This window comes from Typopeltis vanoorti, chromosome 20 (genome assembly GCF_054136105.1).
Source record: "Typopeltis vanoorti isolate ZY-2024b chromosome 20, IOZ_Tvanoo_1.0, whole genome shotgun sequence".
NCBI classification, from domain to species: domain Eukaryota; kingdom Metazoa; phylum Arthropoda; class Arachnida; order Uropygi; family Thelyphonidae; genus Typopeltis; species Typopeltis vanoorti.
In genome coordinates this window covers 79984473-80011894 of record NC_143568.1, presented here as the reverse complement: position 1 = coordinate 80011894, position 27422 = coordinate 79984473, and the positions used below count along the sequence as shown (strand labels likewise).

General features: G+C 35.2%; 1 protein-coding gene across 1 annotated transcript in view; it reads left to right on the top strand.

Annotated features, from left to right (window-relative positions):
- Positions 1–15215, top strand: part of LOC150095593 (trimeric intracellular cation channel type 1B.1) — a 155446-nt gene extending 140231 nt beyond the window's left edge. Inside the window, exon 6 of the mRNA XM_090409760.1 lies at positions 13496–15215. The gene's annotated coding sequence lies outside the window, so the exon portion shown is untranslated. The remainder of the gene's footprint in view (positions 1–13495) is intronic.
- Positions 15216–27422: the final 12207 nt, after the last annotated feature.

The window sequence follows — 27422 nt, the reverse complement described above, 5'->3', positions numbered from 1 at the left end:
TCGCAGGAGGACACCTACTGTACAACCCTCCGTCTCCACCACTACCAATCAACTACATCAGCGCCATCTACCGCCCTCCACAACAAGTAATTTTTATCTGTAAATTGTGTGTATTCTGAAGGGCCAATTTGTCTGTATGCGGGATGAAAAACCCGAGTGACTAGGAGAAAAAAACCTGCAACCTCCGTACGAGATCAGCTAACTCACCTTCATTGGAAAAAGTCCATATAAAGATTCCACCCGTTATGACGGGAATCGAACTCAGGTCTTTTCCAATCAAAAGGTGCAATGTACTGTCGTTCTTCCAATTGTGCTACAGAGGCACTTAAGGGAGGCTGCTGTTTTCCTCTTTCTCCAGGGTGAACTTGATTCTGGGGTGTTGGTTGTTTAAGTGTGTTAAGAAGTAGAGGAGTGTGTCAGAGCTATGTAGCCAAATAGCGAACACATCATCAACATAACGAAGCCATATGCTTGGTTTTTGTTGGGCAGAGTTTAAGGCTTTCTCTTCAAAAAGTCTCCATAAAGAAGTTGGCCAAGGGTGGGGAGAGTGGTGAACCCATGGCTGTCCCTTCTATTTGTTTGTAGAATTTTCCCTGCCAAACGAAATAGCCTGAGTTCATTGTGAACTGAAATAGGGCTGAGATATCGGGAGGAAATTTAGCTTGGATTAGCTCTAATGTTTCTTTGAGTGGGACATTTGTGAATAAGGAGGATACGTCAAAACTGACTATTATGTCAGTATGTTGGAGTGTAAGGTTTTCTATGCTGGCTTTGAAGTGGGCTGAGTTTTTTTATGTGTGATGGTGTGTTGCCAGTATAGTGTGTGAGCGCTTTGGCCAAATGTTTAGCTAATTTGTATGTGAGGGAATCAATGCCATCCACTATGGGACGTAATGTCACATTTTCTTTATGTATTTTTCGGAGTCCATATATACGGGGGGTTGAGTTAAACGGTTTTAATTTGTCAGTAAATTCCACAGGCCAAGAAGTGACCGTCTTAAGGAGCCTATGGAATTTTCTAATTTGTGAGTTGGTGGGATTGTATTCAATGGGGAGTTACGTCCCATTACGTTGCCATTACATCCCTTAGTGGATGGCATTGATTTCCCCCACATACAAATTAGCTAAACATTTGGCCAATGTGCTTGCACACTATACTGGCAATACACTGTTGGATTCTGAATGAAGAGAAATTAAAATTATTAATACTCCTTTCAGAATCCAACATAATCCACCATATCAAAGGCTACATTTGTAGATATTATTTAATATAAATCTCTTATTATAAACTATTATTCATATAAGTACCTTTGAGTTTTTTTTATTTAATTAATTAATCTAGGATATGTATTAATAATGGAAAGGACTATATAAAAATAACTTTCAGATTATTTTATTTATTCCTATATTAATAGTAGAAGAATTTGTGTTCATCATATTTAATTACATATTATTTGAATTGAAAAATATCCTGTTATTTAGTTTCTGTATGTAAAGGTATAATGTTATGTAATGCTTATGCTTAGGTACTGCTGTAATTGTTGTCTTGGAGACGGAGTTAAAAGTAGAAAGTGCGAGCGTAGTAGCGCATGAGTTATGGAATGTGAGATGGAATTGATATGAGCTAGAAGGTGAGAACAAGTTTTGGCGGGAAAACGGAGTGAAAATATATAAATGGAAAGCGAGAGTAATCAAGACAGTGAGCAGCAGTTGGTCGGCAGAGTTAGCACTAGAACTAGGAGACTGAGTACAATTGGAGCACAGTAATGGCACTGAGAACAGTATAATAGAGATGAGGAAATAATTTATTGTCAGCATGGAGTTAAATAAGAGGCTGTAGTACAAAGAATTAATTGCTGTGATCAGATTACAAAGAATTGAAATGTAAATTGACAACTCAGAATATTGATATGGAATTCTGAAGTTAATGTTGTATTCCAGAGATTTCAAGGAAGATTAGTAGAAAGCTAATTCTATCGTAAAGTAGTATATGGGGAACAAGTAGATTTTCTAGTGCAAGTGTGTCTGCCTATGTGATGTGCTGAAATTAACGATTAAGTTAATTTAAAGAAGATTACTTTTGAAATGTGTAGCTCCAGTGTGATAATTAACTAAAGTTTTAAGTGTGCCTCAGTGAATAATATGTGCAAAGGTTTATTCCGGCAAGAACAGTTGTACTTTATAGCATTTTAGAGTGAAGTTATAAGAATTATCTCCTTCTGTTAAATCCTAACATTAACTGTGGTGTTTATGCTGAAATTAGCCAAAGCTAGAAGGTTAATAGTATCCCCCCCCCCCCCTTATGGTGATAGCTATCTCTTGACTGAGCTATGTGATTTCTGACTAAGGGATAGATAAAGAATAATATTGTTAAAATATTTGCTGTGAATTTCAGTGGTAAAGAACTTTAGAACCATCTTTGCCTATTAAGGAGAAATTAGATTTTGAAGCTCAGTGTTTGATACCAAAAGTTAAGTGAATGTTATGTGTAGTTGAACTGAGTTAATATTGCATTATCTTGTATCCAAAGTATGCTTATGTATATATTATATAACCTTGCATTAAATGTTTTGTTTTATTGATTTCAATTTGTTGTTAGCCTGATTCTTTTCCACTGCACCGTTCATAAAATTATCGGACCTAGCAGGAACCTCAAATGTTAATGTAAAATTTGGCCTATATATAAACATTAGACTGCTAAAGTTGATTAATATTTGAATACACAATTTTGCATAAACTAATCTGAATATAGGGTGGCGCAGTATAATAGAAATTTCCCTATATTTGGATTAGTAATCAACATACAATTAATTAACCTTAATAAGAACAACGTTAAAGCAAGATGGTGGATCAAAAGACAGGAAGGACGATCCAACACACCATCACACATAAAAAACTCGGCCCACTTCAAAACCAGCATAGAAAACCTTACACTCCAACATACTGACATAATGGTCAGTTTTGACGTCTCTTCCTTATTCACAAATGTCCCACTCAAAGAAACATTAGAGCTAATCCAAGCTAAATTTCCTCCCGATATCTCAGCCCTATTTCAGTTCACAATGAACTCAGGCTATTTCATTTGGCAGGGAAAATTCTACAAACAAATAGAGGGGACTGCCATGGGTTCAGCAATCTCCCCAACCTTGGTCAACTTCTTTATGGAGACTTTTGAAGAGAAAGCCTTAAACTCTGCCCCACAAAAACCAACCATATGGCTTTGCTACATTAATGATGTGTTCGCTATTTGGCCACATGGCTCTGAAACACTCCTCTCCTTCTTAACGCACTTAAACAACCAACACTCAGAATCAAGTTCACCCTGGAGAAAGAGGAAAACAACAGCCTCCCTTTCCTAGACACAGTAGTCACCTGCCAGCCTGATGGAACCTTGGTTTTCTCTGTTTATAGAAAACCCACCCATACAGGCAGATACATTCACCAACAACCCCCCCTCCTCACAACAATTATTAAGACACTATGCAACAGGGCTAAACTAATCTGTTCAAATGACAGTGCCCTAATCACTGAACTAAATCACATCCTCAACACTTTCACAGCCAATGGCTTCCCCCCCCCCCCCAAAAAAAAAAAAATCCAAAAAATATTGAAACCAGTAAACCACAACCCTTCCCCCCCTCCCCTCCCTTTACAACAAGGATTGCTCTAAATCCATCACCATTCCCTACATCCGAGGCACCTCGGAAAAAATTACCAAAATCTTAAGAAAACATGAGTTGACCTCTTGTTACAGACCATATAGAAAATTGGCATCCCTTATCCGCTCCACTAAAGACCTACCTGGTGTATACCAGGTCCCTTGCAGCTGTGGGCTGTCCTACTCTGGCCAAACAGGCAGGACAGCGAATATCAGAATTTCAGAACACAAGGACTACATCTGTTTTCACCAGTATAGCCACTCTGGTCTTGCAGACCATGCTCTGGATACCTGCCACAGAATACGGTGGAAGAAAGCCACAATAATACACTGTAGCAAGTTCAAGTTTGAAAGACTTTTCATGGAATCAGCCTCAGCCGTAAGAAACATGCCAAACCTCAACAAATTTGGTTGCATGAGACTGCCCCAAATTTGGGAGACACATCATGAGACCTTCAGCCCACCGGCCAAGAATGCCTACATAGCCCGCTAGGCGGCACCATCAGGACTTTTAGGAGAAGCGATAGCTTCCTGCTTCTTCTTTATTTACTGTATGTAATGCCTGCATGCACGTGTCTTTATTGTAAGTTCCTTGAAAATGGCAACGTGATGTTGCCGAAATATTGGAAATATATATTAAAGTTTAATTTAATTTATATTCTATCGTACAATGTGAATTCCTTAAGTCAATTAATAATTATGTCAGATTAATGTCACTAATTTATATGAACATTCAATTTGCACTACAGTAAGTACCATTTTAGTGATTATGCACACTCATACAAATTATTGAAAAGTTCTCACCGTTTTCTGATTACAGCATTGCTGAATGCTTAATGTTGCACCTTTTTATATAAAGGTGAGTTACAAATCTTATACAGGTAAGCTTCTCTATCTCTTAGAAACTCAGAATTTACATTCCACATTAGTAGCCCCCCCCCTCCTCCTTATCCTGGGGGGTGGGTACTTTCCAAGACCCTCAGCAGATACCTGAAACCGCAGATAGTAACAAATCCTATATATACTTTATTTTTTCCTATGCATACATACCTGTGATAGAATGTAATTTATAAATTAGGCACAGTAAGAGATTAACAACAATAATTAATAATAAAATAGAAAAATTATAACAATATAATGTAATAAAAGTTATGTGAATGGAATCTTAGCAAACTCACCATACGATTTATTTTCTTTCCTCATGAAGTCGAGAACTTTAACCTTTGCACTTGACACCTTCTCTTTGGCATATCCAGATTGCTGGCATCAGTACTCACGCTTTGGGGCCATTATTAAATAAAATAAGGTTTATTTGAACAAAAGCACTGCGATAACACAACAGTATATCTGATTACTGAGATGATTACTGAGGCCAAATGGTGTATACAGTTCAGCGTGGATACACTGGACAAAGGGATGATTCACGTTCCCAGCAGGACAGCGCGAGATTTCGGCACGTTACTCAGAACAGTGTGCAATTTAAACTGTATGAATTGTTTATTTCTGGAATTTTCCATTTAATATTTTCTGACCAGGGTTTGACTGCAGATGGGAGGGGGGCACTACATTTCATAAAATCCCTGGTAGCAGCCTTAGTCTACAAAACTCTAAATTGCAGAACAACTCATGGATGGAGTTCAAATAAATTTTAACTTCCTTTCTTCCTAAATAGCTTACAAAGATCTGCATGAGATGCCATAATCTTTCATCTAGCATCATGCAGATGTTATGTCTTCTTCTCATTTGTATAATGCTAGCTTGATTTAATGATCACTACCCCTTCCCTTACCTTATTATATATGCTGGCCTCTGTCTGCCATCTTTAACCCTTATATATCTCTAAATCGTCTGCCTAACACTGAGTATATGATCTTACTGTTTATCTGACAATTTCTAAATTTTGGGCCCCCACAAAATACCTATTCCCTGATCTCTACAAGTTATCCACATTCGCTCAGACAAATTTATTTCCTGCACCAGCCTGGGCTTTAAGGACAGAGTCAAACTCAGCCTAAGGATGGTTATAGAGTATCAGATACTACTAATATAATTCACTTGAAATCAGAAGCAGTAGGTTTTCCCTTTTGTCTGTTTGCAGTCGTATTCCCCCCCCCCCTTTCCTTTCTTACTTAGGATATCCCCGCGCACGTATATGATTACCAGGTTCGTATTTTTATGAAGGGTCTAGGTTAGTCAACATGGTTAGAAAAGCAAGTATGGAAGGTAACAAACAAATTTAATGAATTCATAATTAATTACAATACAAAGACAAAATTGATATTAATGCTAGGTTAAAACTTTTACGTTTCTCTCACTTTCTCATTCTTAGATAAACATGGATTTCTTAATCTCTACAACGCTATTCTTTCAATTTATCAAATATTTAGTTTACAACTTAATAAGAGCCAGCTAGGTATATGGCACATTGTTAATCTTCCTTGAATAGGTCACGACAGAATCTCCAGTAAGTTAATAGTTCATAGAATTCAGTCTAATGGTATACAGTCATTCACACATGTAATAATTCTTCATGCTTATCCTTATCAAAATTTCGAGTTACACTTTCTTCCGTTTCTGTTAGTCGAGTTCTCTAAAGGGCTAGAATATGTAAAAGTACTTATCTACACTATTTTAGGTTCTTTCGGGATTTTCTCTGTCCTTCCTTTTTACGAAGTTCTGGCTGCCTTGGTTCTGTTGCCACATGGGAATCACGTGCTCTACCTGGATCGGGTGCCTGGTTTCTTTACTAAGGATTTATGTCGATGCTATTCCCTACCGACGGCCTGCGTTCAAGATTTGCCATGCTCTGTGGCGGTGCCATACTGGGATTTCTTGGAGATCATCTCTTAAGGACAAGAACTGAATCACGATGACCACTCGAAGCACATGGTGAGAATACAGGAACAAACAAAACATGGGTGATTCAATTCTGTGTTGCAGGTTTTATACGCTCCCCAAGAGTGCCACCTTTCCAAGTTTGATCTCTCCTTTCGCCCTTCCGATTCGTCCCCGACTGGGTGACTTCACCGATCCTCATACAGGGCTTTCCAATTTCGGGAATGCATGCATCTTGATGTTTTCTTAGAGGTAGCACCCACAGACGCTTATGCTGCTATTGTAGTATTGGGTGACCTTTGCCCGTTCTTACCGAATTATTGGCATTCTTTCATGTGTAGAAATTCACTGATAATTACTCTCATGTGAGCCCTTTTTGTTGACTTACAGTTACATTAAAGTATAAACACACTAACTACAATACAAACAGTTTTTATTCTAATTTGCCAGTTGTTATTTCTTTTAAAACATAGTTAGATTGTGCCAAATGATAAGTATGCTCATTTAATGGATATCTTCTGTTAGACTCCGAAAAGGTGATCTCATTTAGAGTGGGGTTGCCCGTTTCAGATCTAACACAGACAACTTTCACTGTGTTTAGCATCTTTGTTGAGCATATTTTGAAGTGTGATAACACGTTAATAAGAAACATTGGTTTGTAAATATTTAGTTTTAGTAATTAAGTATTTCGGTGGAGTGGTTGTTTGGAGAGCAGATAAATCATGTTAGTAGTGGTTTGGTTAAGTCTTATTTTTTTTTCTGTCTCCACGCTGCTTTTCCACTATTGCTGTTTTGTTTGTTGGGTGAGGGAATTGTTTGAGGATGGTGGTATATAATGTTTCTGATTTTATGTCGATTTATGGCCACTTGAACGCATGTGTTTTTTCCTGGAATTTAGTTTTTCATTAAGCAGTTCCTCGTTGTAACAAATAAATCCTATTTTGTTGGTAACTATCTTAAGAATCCCCATCCTGCTGGAAAGGATTTTATGGCGATAGACTTATTTGTTAGTATGAGGTGAACTCTTTGTAGGCTGTGAATAACAGTTTTTTGATTGAGTAATAAGTATAGAAATAGTAAATTTTGAATGTTTCTTTATTTACTCTTTAAACATGCATTAGCTTTATTTAAAAATAAATTCCCATTGGACATAACCAAATTATCTGAACTTGTAATGTTCTCTGATATGACACAGTATACTATACAAACAGATGACACTGTTATATACTGTCTGCATCCTCCCTCCCGCTAGCTTAGTGCTTTATGAATGCTTGAACAGAAAGCAATAAACCCAGATCCACTAAAACTCTCCATCTCTTATGCTACATAGACAACATATTTGCAGTTTGGTAACCTGGCCAGGCATGATAAATGTTTTTAATCTCTCCACATAATATATACCATAGAAACGGTTTTGCTGTTTGGAAAACACTGAAGAAAAACTGTAATTCACAGGATATAGAAAATCAACACATGTTAACAAATACAAATAAGCTTTTCTATCATCACCACCATCCATTTCAATAATATGAGGTTCATAAAATCCTTCTTGTTTTATTACAGCACGACTTAATAAAGAACTAACCATTCTGATAAAGCATTCCTTAATAATCCATGTAAAATCAAAACATATGCCACTACTACTCCAAACAATGACCCCTTCCCCAAAGTACAATGCCTATGCAGGACTGAAAAAAGTAAAAAGAATTTTACGAAATTCTCAACCTTCATACTTATTAGCATCCTCTTGATTTCACCCCCCCCTCAAATAAGACAAGTATAAAATTTCATGGAGCTGCAGGTCATGTCATAGACAGTCAGGATGTCTGTTGCTATTTGAATGGAAGAACATCAGAAGACATCATTTTAATAGGATCTGTCCATTAAGGTCTAATAGTCCAGAAGCCTTTACTGTGAATCTTCAGGAAGAAAAAATAAAATAAAGAGAAAGAAGTGGAGGGAAACAGGTACAGAAAAATCTGATTCAAGAATTAGAGACTATGAGTAAAAATAAGATAATTACAGTGGATTATCTTACATTTTCATTTTTCATAATCCCTTATTTAATTGATGAAATATGTTAATTCCTTAAACTTGAAAGCATTTTAATGAAATTTTGCTGAGATGAGATGGCATCTACATTATTAATCCATACCAAAAGAAAGTATTATTCCAAACAGGTGCAATTTAAAGCATTGAGAACTTCTGACATCACTAAAGAGTGGTATTAATGCCAATGCTAAACAAGTTGGTTATGTGTTAAATAAATAAGGAAATGATTAATAACAATCATAGAACAATGTGCTTGCATCAAACTATTCACAGTATACATGCTCTGATACTTCACATCACAAAAATCCTCCATACCTACAGGAAGAATAGTCCAAAATTCCCATTGATTGCTATTGTATGCTTATGGAAAGTATGTCCCATAGGACTGCTGCAGTCATCGTAGTAAAAGGAGATCCTCATGCTATTAAGGTGGGTGCCATGACTGTTTGTTCCTCACACTATGGTGTCTGTTGACTTTTTTTCCCCAAGCAGTGTACACCAGTTGCGTAAAAAAAACATAGGACAAAAGAGAGCACCAAAACAATGGGCAACATTAATTCTAATATCCACTCACAAAAATGGACTGAAAAAAATTACACAACTGCTCTAACAAGTCATGTGATGATGATATTAACAGTAAGAATAAGAAAACTAATGGAAGATGAGTAAGTAGGATTTAGAAGAGACAGAAGTACTGTGCACCAAATATTAGTATATTCCTCGAATGCTAGGTGTTCAGTGCACACTTACAGAATACCAATATCACTGATATTAAATTTTTGCATTTATTCCTGTTAAAGACTCCCTTGATTGTTTCCTGGCTTAATTAAAACATAAACTTAAATTGTTCCCTACTCTCATTTTACAACATACCTTTTTGCTATATTGTGCTTAAGAATTGACACCATATTGTGTTTCATATTTAAGTTATCATACCCATCTGGCATCTGCCCAGCAGCATGAAAGCAAGTCTTTAGCCAGCTTGTCCCTAAAAAAAAGAAAGATGTAGGTCAGCCATCAAGATAACATCACATTGTCCTTACCTGATTATGCTTGAAAGTGATCGGAAGGTCATCAACAACCAGCTTCTCCACTATCTGAAAGCCCATTAGTGATTGACAATATGGATTACCCCACACTCATTCTTCAACATGCTCTTTACTTATCTTACCTACCTTTGGTCACAAGATCATGGAAAGATTTGGAGAAACTCACCATCTTTATGATTGGATCGGCAACAACTTCCTCTTATCAGTTTTCATCAGTGCTGGAGTACCTCATGGATCTATACTCTCTGTTCGTGTGTAGAGGCTTAAGTGCTGTGAGGACATCATGTTGGAGGCTTAATGGATTTTTTACAACTCAAAAAGAATTAAAATAGAATTTAATACTTCCTATATTTCATCCTAGTCACTAGGACATCTACGGGGATTACAAAAACAATTAATGTAACATGCACACACAAATCTTACAATACTAAGCCCAACCACGTGGGTAACACTAAAGTCCTATCTAGGTGGGGTGCCCTCTAAGGGCGGTAGTAGGTGGCCTGGATTGTAAGGTGGGACCGCGGGTGATGAGTGTTTCCCAAATCTTCGGAAGCTTAATGCAACCGTATTTATTAAGATTTGGTTGGTTTCTGAGAGCTGCTGCTGCTTCTAAGAAAAGTCTCTCTTTCTTGAATTTGTGGTGGAGCATGGTGGTTTTCTTCCATGATAGCCTGTGGGTGGTGTCCAAAACATGGTCAGCCAAGCCTGAATGGCCATAGTTGTGTTTACAGATGTAAGACTTGTGTTCCTCCAGGCAGATGGATGCTGATCTGCCTGTCTGTCCAAAGTATGCCAGCTTACAGGAACAGGGTACTTTGTAAACTCCAGGCAGAGAGAGAAGAGGGAGCTGATCTTTCGTAGAACAGATAAGGGTAGTAAGTTTGCAGTGGGGCTTATATGCTGTGTGTGTTGGTTGTACTTTTTTAGTATCTTGGCTATTTTTTTGGATGTGCCACGGATGTAGGGTATGGTGATGGCATTTTTAAAATCTTGTTGACGAGAAGGATGGGGAATGGGGGAGGAACTGATTATTTTTTTGATACTGTGATCGCTGTAGCCATTGGAGAGGAAAGTGCTGTGTATGTGGTTAAGCTCAGTAGTGAGGGCGGTTCCACTGGAACAAAGATTTTGGGCTCTCTTGGTAAGAGTTTTGATAATGCCATATTGTTGAGAGGGGTGGTGGTGGTGGGAGAGTTTGTGAATGTATCTGCCTGTGTGTGGGTTTTCTGTATACAGTGAAGGCAAGTGTATCATTAGGCAGGCGTGTGACTAAGGTGTCTAGGAAGGGTAAACAATTGTTCTTTTCCTTTTCCATAGTAAACTAGATTCTTGGATGTAGGCTATTGAGATGACTGAGGAAGGAGTCTAACGTGTCTGGGCCATGAGGCCAAATAGAGAACACATCATCTACATATCTTAGCCAGATAGAAGGTTTGAGTGGCTCGTTTTTCGAAATCTTCCATATAGAAATTGGCAAGGGGGATGAGGGGGGGGGAACCCATGGTGGTTCCCTCTATCTGTTTGTAGATTTTGTTCTTCCAAGAGAAATACCCAGAGTTAATGGCAAAGGAAAAGAGATCTAAGATGTCAGAGGGAAAAACTTTTTCTAAGAGAGATAAAGTGTCAGTTAAGGGAATATTGGTAAACAAAGAGGAGATATCAAAGCTTACCAATATGTCTGCATTATTCAGGGTTAAATTTTCTGTGAGGGCTTTAAAGTGGGTCGAGTTCTTTATAGGAAGTGGACCTTCCGGTGAGGGGATCAGAGAGTTGGCCAGCTGTTTAGACAGTCTGTAGCAAGGTGCATTGGTGGCATCTACTATAGGCCTGAGTGGGGAATTGGGTTTGTGGATTTTTGGTAAACCGTATATTCGGAGGGGACGGGAGCGGAAAGGTTTAAGTTTTTTCGTGACGTCAGGGGGCCAGGAAGATACTTTTTTAAGTAAGATTTTTAATTTCTTAACTTGTGTTTTTGTGGGGTCGTGTTCTAGCGGGATGTAGGTAGCGCGATTGCGGAGGATAATGTTCATTTTACGATTGTATTCACTGGTATTAAGAACGACTGTGGCATTACCCTTATCCACTCTGGTGATGACGATACTTTTTTCTTTCCGTAGTTTCAGGAGAGTCGTGCGTTGGGCATACGATAAATTACTTTTTGGAGGCGAAGAATGAGCGAAGATGTTGGCTACGTCAAGTCTGATGTTGTTGGCTATCTCCGACGGTAAGTGACCAATCCCCCGTTAGATGTTAACCATTACATCAAACACCAGCACTTCCTTCGGAGCGACGGCAAAATTACGGCCGAGGCAAAGGGCGCTGACGGCATCGTCGTTGAGCCTTTTGGAAGAGAGGTTTACTACTGTCTGGAGCGGTTGAATTTGTGGTTGTGGTTTGTGTTTAACCAGGTTGCTATATTTCCTGGTTGCTATATAATCAGGTTGCTATAGTCCCACCTTACATTCCAGGCCACCTACTACCGCCCTTAGAGGGCGCTCCACCTAGATAGGACTTTAGTGTCACCCACCTGGTTGGGCTTAGTATTGTATGATATTTGTGTGCATGTTACATTAATTGTTTTTGTAATCCCCATAGATGTCCTAGTGACTAGGACAAAATATAGGAAGTATTAAATTCTATTTTAATTCTTTTTGAGTGTTGTAAAAAATCCATTAAGCCTCCAACATGAAGACCAATGAACAGAATTGTCAATTAAACAATTTCTTGTTTACAAATGTAAGTTTGTAAAAGAAGATTGCTTTTATTTCTATTATAAACTTTTATAAAATTAAGTTTTCAGAATGTTTTTGTTAATTTTAATATTTTTCTTTCTTTTATTGAATAAGAACTTCTTTTTCTTTTGTTTGCAAACTTCAATCTTAAGAATGACTAGTAAATGTCCTGAGTAGAAGTAAAGAAGGTAGTTCTTGTTATTAGTGGCTCTACTGTTTAGATCTCTGACTATTATTTTTTTTTAATTTATTTATTTTATCATTTTTTCAGCTTATCTTTCTGTGAATGTGAAAAATTCTTCCATATTATCACTTGAAGCATTTTCCTTTTTGAAACTTATGCATGTTACTTTTCATGAAACTGCATCCCATTCAAGAATTTATATTCGTGTTCAGTGTTGAATACTTCAACTACTCCCTTTGTTGTTTGATTCCTGTTGTCTGAAAAAAGTCATCTTATATTTATTATTTAAAAAGGATTTCCCAATTATAACTTCTTTTCTCAGTAACATCAATTATACAACAATTTTTCTTTAATTTGTTTTCTTTTCCATTGTTTTATTATGTTGATGGGGCCCCTTTAGTTCTCTTGAGGTTGTTCCAGTAACTGACTTTTCACTGTTCACCCTTGGTTCCCTGGCATAAAAAAGTTGAAGCCTTGTATATAAGAAATGTTCCCATTCTTCAGTTATCTGATTATGTTGTATCATCGTGTGTGTGTGTGTGATGTAATGGTTTATTGATTATGTCCTTGTTACAAGAATGAAATATCAAAACTTGTAATTAAAAGGTTTTGCTTACTTCGTGTGAGTATAAAAGAAACATGAAATGTGCAGCATGTCTGCATCATAATTTCATAAGTTTGTATAAATGTAGTTTTGTCATTGAACTGGATATCATCATAAAATGATTTTCTTCATTTTGCTATCTTCAGTGTCTACATTATCATTTTACAGGACATCTTGTTGGCTGCAGTTAGTTTTCTTGATATATACTAATGAAAGTCTAATTTGAAATTAAATAACTTAGTATAGTTGAATTTCATTAATGTATTACATATTAATGATTATATGAATTCTTATATAATTCTTATGATACCTTTTAGGCTATTTAAGATAGATATAAAATTATTTTGTGTTCTAATTTTTAAACTTTTACTTCATTAACAGATTTTGCCAAACTTCAGTAGCCACTGTGACAGCACTTTAAAAACCATGTGACCGTCATTTCTTCAGATGTGTATATCATCTGTGTAAAAATCCTCTCCTCCTAGTCCTCCAATAGCTGTACTGTAAGCAGCCTCTTGATATCCATTACTGACTTACTGAAGGATGGAGATGACCATCAAAGTTGGTTTTGCCAAAGAGCAACTGATGTGTTTGAGATTGTTCACAGTGGAGCAAGCATTTCATAATCTTTTTTCATACAGTTGTGGGAAAGAGGGTAGAGGCATAATATGTGTAAATATAACTCTTTCTGAGTGTTTTATATAGTAGATGATCACAAGTGACAAGTATAATTCATATACTGTCTGTCTTTAAATCTTAAGAATAGTGTATTGATAGGAACTTCAGTATATATAATTATGTTTTGAATTATATATACCTTCATCATGCAAAGTGATTTTGCAATGTGTAAAAATGCTTGCTGTTATTGAATATGGACATAAATGTGTGTGTGTGTGTGTGTGAGGATGACAACATGTAATATAAATGTGTGAAGATGAGAGCATGTCACAGAACATTTTTTTTTTCACTTGTACAAATTTATTTAACTATACATTTTTGTGCATAATTTCTTTCAAGTATGTGCATGTGTGTTATTTATAAGATTGTTTTAGATGAATATCACTGTTTGCCAGTAATTTTTAACATCCATGTTTTGACAATACTTTGATAGAAAAGTTTTTTAAAAAAATGGTGTTTTTTCATAAATTGACTTGATGAGGAGTCATTTTTAGGCTTCTGTATAGACTGATTTTAATAATGGTCAATAATTCTGCTATGATTTAATACAAATTTTCATCCTATTAAAATATATATATAGGAAATTCACAAATACCATACTACTGTACATGCATAACCACGTATATGTGCATATTCTTTATGCACATGTGCATGTATAGATGTATCTTGTGCATTTTGTTTAATTTTATTCAGCTTTACTTTATAGAAATATTTTGCTCAATATGTTTGTTGATATCTTAAATTTTAGATTTTGTATGCCTCTTTCCTCTTACCTGTCTAATGTGTTTTACAGAAACTAAATAGCATTAAACAGACTGAATTCAGTTTGCGCATTTTAATTTTGGAGACAATTTCAATCTGTCATTTCAGGAAGTGGCATACCATGGATGCACATGTGTGTCTGTTCATGTGGCATACACCTACCCACCCACATATACATATATGTGTGCTGCTGAAAGCTGATATGAAGATTCATAAGTTTAAAGGTGCCTTAGAAATCACATTCAGGTTCCATTACACTTTTAATAACTTTGCCAAAAAGATATATTTGGGGATTTTTTTAGTCATTATTTGTTTATATGTAATTGTGTTTGGTCCTCAAAACAGTCTTTTGAAGGAATGTTAATGGACAGCTTATAAGTGAACTATGAATGCAAACAACCTAATGCAGTGTTCTGTTTTATCCATTATTTATTAATACTATCTGTGCTGAGGTCTGCGTCATTAACATGAGATTTGTATAATCTATGCATATTTCATTCCTGTGTTGTGCTATTAGTTAAATAATGTACAATTATACGATGTGTAATTTGTGTGGTGTGTTATTACGCCTGAGGTTTTACAGACTTTCGCTGCTATACATTGTATCAGTTAACGATCTTCCATCTACATGATATAATAAAAGTATACTTCAAATATCCAATACTTAAACTCAGTTTTTGATGCATTTTCACACATTAGGCTTTTCTTCATAACTTTGCTTTCATTGTTAAATTTCTTAATCCTCTTCAAAATATATGCAAAATGCATTGAAAACACTAATTTTTTTTAGTGCCTTCATATCACGTAATAATGCCTTTGGAATGGTTCGAGTTCAAATTCCATGAAGGAGGCAAAGAACATTTGTAATGGCTTTTCATATCAAGGTGATGTAGTTTACTGCTCATATCAAAGTGGCAGGATTCCTCTCCTGGAAATTCAAGTTTTTCTCATATGAAATAGACTAGCTATTCAGATAACACACACAGACATAGTAGAATGCGGATATAATATTAACTGCCCTGTTATTGTAAAATTTTGTATAAGAAGAAAAGTTAATTGGCTGTGATTTATCTTATCCTAATAAATAAAAGGAACATGGGATGGATTGAAAAAGAATCTTATTTTTGAATAAAACCAGAAATACTTATTAGTGAATTAAATTTGATATACAGATATTATAGGATATTTCCTAGACAATTCGTGACTTTTGAACTTCTCTTAACTTTTTAAATTCTTTCTCAGTGAGTGTGAAAGTGATATTAAGATTATTGACTGAATGTAACATTATTATTTAAACCAAATTTCATGGATATTTGATGAGCTGGCATTATCCTGATATAAGGTGATGTCTAATTTCAGGTTTTTGCACTCATAGAAACACAAAATGTTTCATTTAATTTCAGTTCAGAAAAGTTATCAATAGCATATTGATGCCATGGGCAGGCTATGGTTTTTAATTTATTTATTTTTTTACATTAATGGAACTTCAAGCCAATTCAGATGACCTCCAATAATTGGAGGTGTTCAAATCTCACCTAAATACAATCACAAACATTCATGCCCATGGTGAGATTTGGAGCCATACCTTTTAGTTGGTGAGTAAGTGAGTATGCTAACCAAAGTAGAAACTTCACTTGAAAGGCCTTGTTTCTCTGTGTGTGTGTGCTTTTCTGTCTTCACTTCAATACCACACTTAAAGCCATAAAAACTAAGTTCTTTGGCATATGCAAAAGTAGTTTTGATGAATTCATTTAACTGTCTTTCTGTGATTTTCATCACTTGTGAAGCCTGATGATATGCATGATCTAGATTGATCTTCTAAAATGATTTGGACCAGCTATTATTAAAAGCTGCATTGAAAAAATTTTAATTTATTTTATAGTAAAGGTTGCAAATAATACATTAAAATTAAATTTTATAGTTTATGAACATAAAACTTTACTTTTCAGTTTCTCCTTACATATTTAAAAACCATAATTTGTATGAATTGAAATGTTTCACACACCACAAATAAGATAAACCTGAAGTTGGTTTTTTTTTTTTTTTTTTCGAACTTGGAACTTTCATGGACTTAAAACTATGTAACTCACTCTTTTACAATTTTTTTTTTTTTTTTAAGTAAAACTTTTTACTTTATTTTAGTTTTCATTACTTCCTATGTATATCCAGTTAAGTATGCCAGTGTCATTGTCTTTGGAGGTTAAGCTTTCTCCAAATTAACAAATACTTAATCAGAAGAGAATTTATTATTTTATTGTTTGGCACAATTTTAATAACAAAAATTGACCGTTATCATCATCAAATTCCTCTCAAGTATCGTACAGGCTGCTCCTATAGTAATACATGATTCAATTTACATTATTACTAACCTGTCTATAAATTTATACAAAATTAATTTACTGTTTGTCAGGACTTGAAGTCAGATTTTATATTTTTGGTCTTCTGAAGAAGAATGTAGTTAGATCACCTCTAACTACAGTCTACCTAGATTCTTCCTCTTGACCTTTTCCTTGCTATATTGCACAAACACTTGTTTTGCTGACTGCCATTTTATTTAAGTAACCTTAAGTTAGCTGTAATCACACATTCTTGAATGTATGAGTGGATTTCCTTCTTAATATCTTGATTTTAATATGATGCTGCCATTGATGCCATCTCTTGACTCCCAGTTTTTCTCAAAACTCTTATATTCTGTCATATCTCCATTTTTTGATTAACTTGTTTATTTCTAAGTTAAAATTCATTTGAGCACCATCTTGTTTATTGCTGATGTAGTGTATTGGCCATTTATTAAATCAATCAATCAGTGAAGTTTAATAATAAATTTAGTTTAATCCTTTATCCAAGTGTGAGCAAACAAAGTTTGCGCCTGAAAGTATCTTCAGGACTGGGTTAAGGTGGTACAACACCAGGGCAACTTGTTGCAAAGGTGGAGCAAGCTACCAACACTCCTGTCTCGGTATCTCCTATAATGCAAAACACATCTCCTTGCAGATATGTCTAATGTTATGCATTAAGGGAAGGGCCACTACCCAGACTAGTTTCAACCTTTATTGAGGTCTCTTCAGTGGGAGCCAGGCCCAAGTGGAGATATCAGGCAGAAGCATTAGCAGGTCATCTCTACCTATAGGAATTGCCAATTGGTGTGCCACCCTTTTAATAATTTACTCTGGATTTAGAGAAAGATGTTGAAAGTTTATTTTTCACTTGGTTAGAGTATAATAAATTTAGTTTAATCCTTTATCCAAGTGTGAGCAAACAAAGTTTGCGCCTGAAAGTATTTTCAGGACTTAACCTTAACCCAGTCCTGAAGATACTTTCAGGCGCAAACTTTGTTTGCTCACACTTGGATAAAGGATTAAACTAAATTTATTATACTCTAACCAAGTGAAAAATAAACTTTCAACATCTTTCTCTAAATCCAGAGTAAATTATTAAAGGGTGGCACACCAATTGGCAATTCCTATAGGTAGAGATGACCTGCTAATGCTTCTGCCTGATATCTCCACTTGGGCCTGGCTCCCACTGAAGAGACCTCAATAAAGGTTGAAACTAGTCTGGGTAGTGGCCCTTCCCTTAATGCATAACATTAGACATAGCCGCAAGGAGATGTGTTTGGCATTATAGGAGATACTGATAGGAGTGTTGGTAGCTTGCTCCACCTTTGCAACCAGTTGCCCTGGTGTTGTACCACCTTAACCCAGTCCTGAAGATACTTTCAGGTGCAAACTTTGTTTGCTCTCACTTGGATAAAGGATTAAACTGAATTTATTATTCTTTCAAATCAGTGAAGTTAGATCAATTTCTTGCTTGAATAAATTTATTTAACTGGTTTCTATCATATCACCTTTGCTTATTCTGTTATCTATTTCCATATTTAATTTGCTATCTTCACTAAAAATTGTGACTAAATAGCTGAAATGTTTTACTTCTTCTGTCCACTTAGAAATAAGGTGATGATGTTTTCACTGTTTCAGCTACAGCATAGGTTTGTCTTTTGTATTGCTGATTATCATACCAAATTTTTTACAGCATTTATTCAATCTAGTGAAAGAATACTGATGATCTGCACTAGATTATTGAGGGATCTAACATCTGCCTAATAGAGTGCTAAATCGAACAGCTCTGATTTTGATAACAGGTTTGATGCCACTTTGCTTCATAATGTGATCAATATAGATGACGAATAAGAGTTGAGATGGTGTTCCTTCTTTCTTATATCTGATTTAAATTAAGCCATCTTTCTATACTTCCTCTAATTCTAACTGCTGATTTATAATTTAAGTATATACTATGTATGTATATAGTATATATATTTGCTCTGTACAATGTTTCGTTTATCCCACTGAATTCTAACATTTTCTCTCAAAAAGAAAATGGTACAATTATTAAAACCTTGCAATTGCTAGAATATGGTAGAAAGAGTTCCCCCCCCCACACACACACATACTCGGTTGGCACATAAATTATATTCTTATCATTTTCCTAAGTCTAATCACATGAAGTATCATCTCGGCTTGGCTGTGTGTGTGTGTGTGTGTGTATATAGAGGCTGTTGACTTCACATCAGTTGCCTCAGTATCTGATAATGCAAAACAAACTCTTTTTAGGGATATATTGCTATACAGTATGGGAGAGATCAATACCCAGACCAGTTACAACCTTTATTGAGATCTCATCAATGGGAGCCAGACTCGTGAGGATACTGAAGTTAAATCAATGTATAATTCATATATTTACCATATTCAGTTAGTAAAATTTGTATCAGTATATTATTAAAATCATCAGGATTGGGGATATTTGCAGCAGTTTCTTGCTTAGCTACCAACTAAGTATTCTTGTTTTAATCCTTTACCAAAGCTTAAACAAAGTTTGCATACAGAGTAGTTTCATAACCAGGCTTACTTCTATAAATAGGCTGTTGACTTTGTATCAGTTGCCTCTGTATCGCATAATGCAAAGCACACTATACAAAGTGGTTTGGTCACTTCCCAAATCACTTTTTTCAACTTATTTATCGAGAATTGCTGCAATCAAAACGTGTAAAACATGGGATAACAGGGGTTGTGTTCCCTAGCGAATAAAATTCCGATCGTTCAAGATTAATCAAAAAATGCACCTATTTTTCATATATATTAAGACATAAGAGTAGTAAATAAAATATTCAGTACATATAAAACAAATATCAGTTACAGTATATTTGATTTAAACCTTTATCCAAGTGTAAGCAAACAAAGTTTGCGCTTGAGGCAACTTGTTTAAGAAAGCTAAGCCTTCCCATCACTTGCCTTAGTATCCCATAATACAAAGTACATTTCCTTGTGGGCATGTATAATGCTATGCACTATGGGAAAGGTCACTTCTGTGGGAGCCAGACCCAGAGGTGTTACTAAGGTTGAAGTAATGCCAGAGTGATGTGAAGTCTTACCTTCCTTATAAGAGTTGCCCCAGTCCTGAAAATGCTTCAATCACAAACTTAGTTTGCTTACACTTGGATAAAGGATTAAACCAAGTATATAATTTCTTGGTATCTTTAATTTATCAGTTACAGTAGTTCTTTATTTTTGAGATTAATGCATCATAACCATGTCTTAATCATATCTTCTTTATCAGACATTCTGAAGTTGAATGATTATCAGCGGTTGATGACTTCTTTTTTCAAAAATCAATGGAAACCTGACTTCAGCTTTCAACTTCTGAATGTATGCATCATTTTAGCATTTAAGAACGTTTTCAATCTCCCTTTTCACTTAACAAGTTCTCATGTTATCAGAGTCATGATATTTATCAGCTTAAAAGCTTGAGACATGGCCTTCATGGTGAGTGTTTTCATGCTCACCCTCAACGGGACTGTATCAGTATTCATTTTCACTCGGGTTCCTTACCAATGTGCTTTTCCATATCCAGAAGGTCTTGATTACTCAGGGTGCAGAAGTTATTTATAGATAAAAATAACACCACATAGATCAGTAAGGCAACAGGGACACAAAATGGACACTGAGTACATGCCTTGTTACAAAACGAGTCACGTGCATGGAAGTTTCTGCATCTCTGGATAGGAAACAGCGACAGTCCTTATACTGAAATGAAACTGCAAATATGCATAAACTCAGATAACAAAATCGTTTATTAATTAATTAACAAATTTATTAATTAATTAGAGATAGTTAATCGTTTTTTTTTTTTTTACATTTCGTTAAAATTACATTTTTACATATATATTTCGAAATTCAGTAAGCATTGAGATTCTAAACTTACTCTTGTACGGGTGTGCTGAAAAGCTGTCATAAAGTTGTTATAATTTCAAAATTATTTTTTTATTTTTCAACATAATCTCCCTTAAGACTAATACATTTATTCTGGCGATGTTCCAGTGCCATTATTCCGTCCCTGTAGTGGTTCTCAGTAAGATCTGAGAAATATCCCTCTACAGCTGCAATCACCTATTGATTCAAAGAAAAACGGTGACCAGCGAGGAAGAGTTTTAGTTTTGGGAAGAGACAGAAGTCAGATGGGGCCAAATCTGGAGAATAGGGTGGATGTTCCAACAATTCATAGTGCAGATCCCTTAATTTTTCCCATTGCCAAAACACCTTTTTGGGCAGGCGCATTGTTCTGATGAAAGATGATTTTTTGATTCTGCAAACCAGGTCTTTTCTCACAAATTTTTTCGTTTAGTATGGTTAAAAGATCGAATGATATTCTCCAGTTATTGTTTTACCCATTTCAAGATAATTAATAAACAAAATGCCTTCAGCATCCCAAAACACCGATGCCATGACCTTTCCTGCTGATGGAACCGACTTTGGTGCTGAACAACCGGCTTCTATCCACTGTTTTGATTCTGGTGTGTAATGGTGAATTCAAGTCTCATCTATAGTAATAAATCAACACACAAAATCAGTTTTATTCTTGTTAAAACGCTCCAAGCACTGTTCAGAAATGTTCATGCTAGTGCATTTTTGATCTGCTGTGAGCAATCACGGCACCCATCTTAAGCAAAGCTTTTTCATTTGCAATTCTTCTTGCAAAATATATCCTACACGTTCTTTTGAAATGCCTATAGTCTCAGCAATTTCATGCACTTTGATTTGCCTGTCATCCAATACCATATCGTGCACTTGATCAATGATTTCTGGTGTTGTTACACTTTTTTGGATGTCCTTCACGTGGATTATCGTCAAGGCTCGTATGGCCACATTTAAACTTGGCAGCCCATTTTTTAATAGCCCATTTTTTAATTGTCGAAAACGAAGAAGAAGAGTGCCCATAAACTTTTATGCAGTTTGAATGAATTTCTTTTGCATTAAGCCTTCTTTTATAAAGAATTTTATAACCACATAATATTGAATTTTATCCATTTCAAGGGATACAGACAACACTTTTGCTTCAGACAGCTGTATAAAACAAACTACTTGATAGAATGACTTGCAGTTTCACATGGATGCTTATGACAGATGTACCAACTTAGAAGAAAAAAAATCTTGCCAATAGTGTTGCCATCTATGGTTGAAGCTGAGAACTTTTCAGACCACCCTCATATTCCATTAAACCTCCAACATGATGTCTGCAACCCTACCACCTCTTCTAGCAGAAGGCTTCATTCACAACACCCAATTAGTTGTGGGAGTGGCCACATGGCATCAACGTGATGTCACATGTGAATAACTAACTAACTTGGCTGCCATGTGCATATGTTTGTTGTCAGCACATTAGTGACTTGGCATCAGAAAGTACATTATGTTTCGTGAATCCAAATATATGACCTGTAATGTCTAATATGAAGATTGCTCTTTCTCATTAGGTCTTCCACTGGGTCATGATGTTAGCAGAGTTTAAAGCCCTGGATGGTCTTCAGTAATTAACAAAATGGTGGAAAGAGCTGATTTGGACATTCTTCAAAAGTTCTAAAGAAAAGTCAAAACTTTGTTTAAAGTTAGGCATTAGAGATGCTGTGGCTAAATCAATGGAAAGGCTATAAGTTAGTGGGGTGGGAATAGTGTTGTACTAGGAAATGTTCAGATTTCATTACTTTTGTGGCTCAAAGATGATCCTAACATATTTGTGCTACAACACAAATCTTCTCTCAAGGACATATCAAACTTATTAAGCAATTTATCATTGAGAAATTGATAAGTAGACTGATGTTGAAGCTATACTGTGGCTCCTATATTCTCTCAGACATACACCTACTCATTAGATTTTTTTTGGGGGGGGGGAATATTTTCATCAAGAAAGATTGGCTAATTGTTGATAGCCTGAACAATTTACACCTAATGTAGGAAGAAACTACATAACATTTTAGTGCATATGTGAGTACAGTTGTATTCACATCTGTACAACTAATCCTTAGCCTGTGGTGCTAGTGTACTATAGGTTTACAGCCTTCTGTGAGTTTTCACATTAAGTGTGTGGGGGGGGGGGGGGGTCACAAAATTCCTAATATATATTTTCATGTAGTACCATAGTACAGGATACTATGGTGGTACTAGATGAAAAATTTTTATTATAACAAACTTCCTGTGAATAATTTTCATCCAAATTATATCTTTCTGAATCATCATAAAAGTCCAATATTGATATCATTGTATTTTTGTCTTCTTTTAAAGCACTTGTAACTTCATCGGTTCACCTACATGTTGGTCCACCATTCATTCATCTTTTTCTTGCTATTCTGGAATCATCCACCTGTTTGGCTAACTTTTCCTTTCCCATTCTTTTGAGTTTTAACTTCGCTTCCACATTCCTGAATGCCAACAGTGCCAAGTTCCTTCCTAATATCTTCATTTTTCATATGATTCTGTCATCTATTCCATCTTATCACTCCCAATTTTTCTGCCACTGCTCATATCTATGGTCTCTAGTCTATGGCCATTTCTTTATTTCTAACACAGCACTCAGATACATAAAAATTTTGGTTTGAACAGTACAAGTTGAGTGTTTGACTAATTTCTCTCTCATTCTATGTAAATTTATTTGCATGCCTCCCTACAATACCAGCTTTGCTTATTTTGTTGTCTATTTCCGTATTTAATTTGCCATCTTCACAAAACTGTCTGCCTAAGTAGGTGAAATGCAGCTGATTTATTCAATTCTGCATATTTTCATAATCTTTGTATTCTTATTGCTGATTTTCATATCAAATTTGTTACAGTAGTTGTTCAGTTTAAGTAAAGAATTCTGCAGATTTGTATTGGATTTATTTAAGAGTATAACATGATTATACATCTGCATAAAGTGAAAAAGCTCAAATTGACATCAGTGATAATGATGAGATCAGCATCTCTAATTTCAGTATCAGATTTAATGCCACTTTCCTTCACAATGTCTGATACATAATATTGAATAAGAGTGGAGATAGTGAGCATTTTTTTTTACACTTCATTTTTTATAACACCATCTTCCTGTATCTCCTTCGATATAAATGTTGTATGCCATTTCGAGATATCTACAAAACTTCGATCAGTTTTGTATCCCCACAGTTTCTGAGCTGTTAGTCCCCAGGTGAAATCAGATTCTGATAATTCTTGTTTCTTTTCCACAAATTTTCTTACCCTTGTCTCAAGTATGTTTGCATAAATCTTATCTGGAACACTTAGTAAGGAAACTTCTCTGTGGTTCTGACATTCACTGTTATTTTCATTTTTTGATAAATGGATACTGTGAGCTCTTCTTCAATGAAATTTGGTTTTCAGGTCTCCTAAATTATGCAGTGTAGCCACTGTATAACTTTTACACCTCCATATTTTAGCATTTCTGGGTGCATATAACCACAAATTTTCTTACCCTTGTCTCAAGTATGTTTGCATAAATCTTATCTGGAACACTTAGTAAGGAAACTTCTCTGTGGTTCTGACATTCACTGTTATTTTCATTTTTTGATAAATGGATATTGTGAGCTCTTCTTCAATGAAATTTGGTTTTCAGGTCTCCTAAATTATGCAGTGTAGCCACTGTATAACTTGTACACCTCCATATTTTAGCATTTCTGGGTACATATAACGTACTCAGCTGCCTTTTAATACTCAAGGTTTTTGATGCTCTTTTTTACCTTGAGTATTAATATTGTTACTGAATTCTTGAATATTTTCAAACTAATTACCCCAAACATTTAGAATGGCTTTATCTTCAGTGTTTTAATCTTTTTTTTTTTTTTTTTTTTTTTTCAATATCTTCCAGGACATTTTCCACCTGATATTTATTTTCTTTATTTTTACCTAAGTAACTTGTGACCTCCTTTGCATGACTTTTCAATTAGCTAATTTTAATTACTGTTCTGCTTTCCTACATTTTTCTTGTATTCTTTTAGAGGCACAAGCCTACTTCTTGCCGACTAGGAACTTTATATGCTCTTTTCCTTGATTTCCTTTTAACTTTCTGATTCCATCATAGAGTTCTGATTTTTCTGTTCTTGTAGATAATTTTACATCTTTCAAAGTCAGTTTTTTTTTTTTTTTTTTTTTTTTTTTTTTTTTTTTTTTTTTTTGTGTCAGAGTCCACCATTATATTCTCAAGCTTTGATCCTTGTTTTCAAATGCTTTCATTTTTTCTTGAATAACATTTGCATCTTTGAGTCTGATATGTGCCTCTGAATGGTACTTGCTGGCATGATTCTTCTTGGAACTTTTCTAGCTGTTTTTCTTTTCACTATGAAATTCATCTTTATCCCTCAAAACTAGAAGGCAATCACTTCCTCTGTTTTCTAGAATTGTATGTTTGGTACTTGGTTCCTGCTCTGCTGTTTAGATCTTCAACAAGGACCAACTCATCCCCCCCTTTTTTTTTGTCAGCTACCTTCTTTGAGACCATTCATACATCTCATTGTACAATTTCCCAGTTTGGGGTTGTTTAGCCATGTCACATGTCTTCTTGCTATTCAAGATTATCTTTGTACTTAGTGTTGAATGTTATAGTCATTCCTTTCTCAACTTGATCATTATTGTGTGAATCATCAACTTCTTCTTCCCTTTACGTATTAGGCCTAGTGGCCTTGTAGTTATTTAGAAGTCATTAAGTTTTTGTCATCTTTATTTCGGTAACAACAACATGGTATTTCTCTAATTCTTCTGTCAGTTCCACTTCTTTTCTGTTAATACATATTACTTTGCTCAAGATAGTACTTATCTTGAATTCTGATGTTGAGTTTGTTCCAGTAGTTGGCTTTTTTGCTGTCACTCCTGGTTCTCTACAAAAACAGCATGAACTTTATGATTTCGATAATGCCTTTGCTAGCATGACATTTCATCTTATTGTGCTTACTATCATTGTCTTTTGCTTTAAGCCAACAGGAAATTCAGTTTTCTTGGCTAAATCAACATTTGGAGCCCATTTTTGATCGGTAACCAAGTGATTTTAAGTTTGAGTTTGTTCTCATAAGCGATTTTTACTGTCCACTCTAGTTCTCTTACAAAAAGAGCAAGTGGCCTTATTTAACTGGGTAGCACTACAGTTGGCACGACATTTCATTTTATGTTATTTGTTATTATCTTTTGGTTTAAGCCAACAGAAAATACATTTTTTTAGCTAAATCACATTTCCAGCCCATCCTTGTTCATTTAGTATAGTTCACATAGATAGATACCTACTTTCCAAATAGACAAATGACAATTGGATATTGTCGCTTGTCTATTAGATCAGAAGTTGTTTTGGTTCTCTGAATTCCTTAAAAGACTATTTGGAGGTCTCCAAGTTGTATTGGTTTTATCCTTCAAGCATTCACTTACCATGGAGGAAAAATGACAAGATTGGCAGACAACTGCAACACACTGCTCTGGAGTGTGTTGATTTATTTACATAACTTTTTGAGTTGTGTGAATTCTCAAAGTTATGCACATTGTGCATAACTTTGAGAATTCATTAGAAGCCTTTGAAAACACATTAGAAGCCTTTTTTTTAGCAAAAAAAAAAGTTTATGAACATAAGTCCACTAGCAAACTGTTAAGAGCGTTGGCATTTTAAATTTAAAAAAAAAAAATTGCCTGTAGAGATTTCTTAGTAAAAAAAAAATAAAAATAAGTTATATACCTAGTAAAGTCTTTATTCAAAAATTTTTCTTGTTTTCAAGAGGTTCTCTTATAAATCAAACTCACTCTAATAGTGTAGTGTGTGCCCATCACTTGTAACTTTCAGCCCTTGAAACAAACTAAAAACTACTTACTCCCTGAGGCTATTGTAGTTTTGCCTGCTGAATTCAGCATGCCTTCCATGTTTTCTAATGCATTTTGTGGCATATATTTGTAGATGTGATGAAAATAGTATTGCTGATGCTGAATGAATATCTTTAACTTTTTCCAAGTTGAATTCAGCATCAGTAAGTTTAGCAAAAATAAAAAGACCTTTGCTAAACAGATTGTCTGTTGATGGAGACTGCAAGAAAGGAGAACCCTTCCTGATATTTTTATTTCACTTGATGTTCATTTGAATAAAATGATGCTGAATGAGAAAGGATAATTGTGGTAATTCAACAGAGTCCTGTAAGTATTCAATATATATATTTCCCGTCTTGGTCTTCTGCAAATGAATGTGTATAGAATATGACATAAAGTGTTGCTCCATGGAATAGTATCCTCTGCAGTCAGTTCATTTATATGTTTATTTCAAAGGTTGTTTTACAAGGCAGATATTTAGTACTATTAGTTGTATGTTGTGGTCAGAAAGCACGGTGAATGTGATGCTGTGTTTCATCTGTTGGAGAAAGCAGAACTGAGAAGAATTGTATTATCTCATTTCTATCAGTCACGTGACTAGTTTCAAGTTGATTAGTTCTCTCACTTAGTTGTAAGTACCTGTGTTTTGCATCATTGTTGCAAAAAAAAAGGAGCAGCATTTGGTGATTTTGTTGGAACTGCATGATTATGTGACTTTAGAT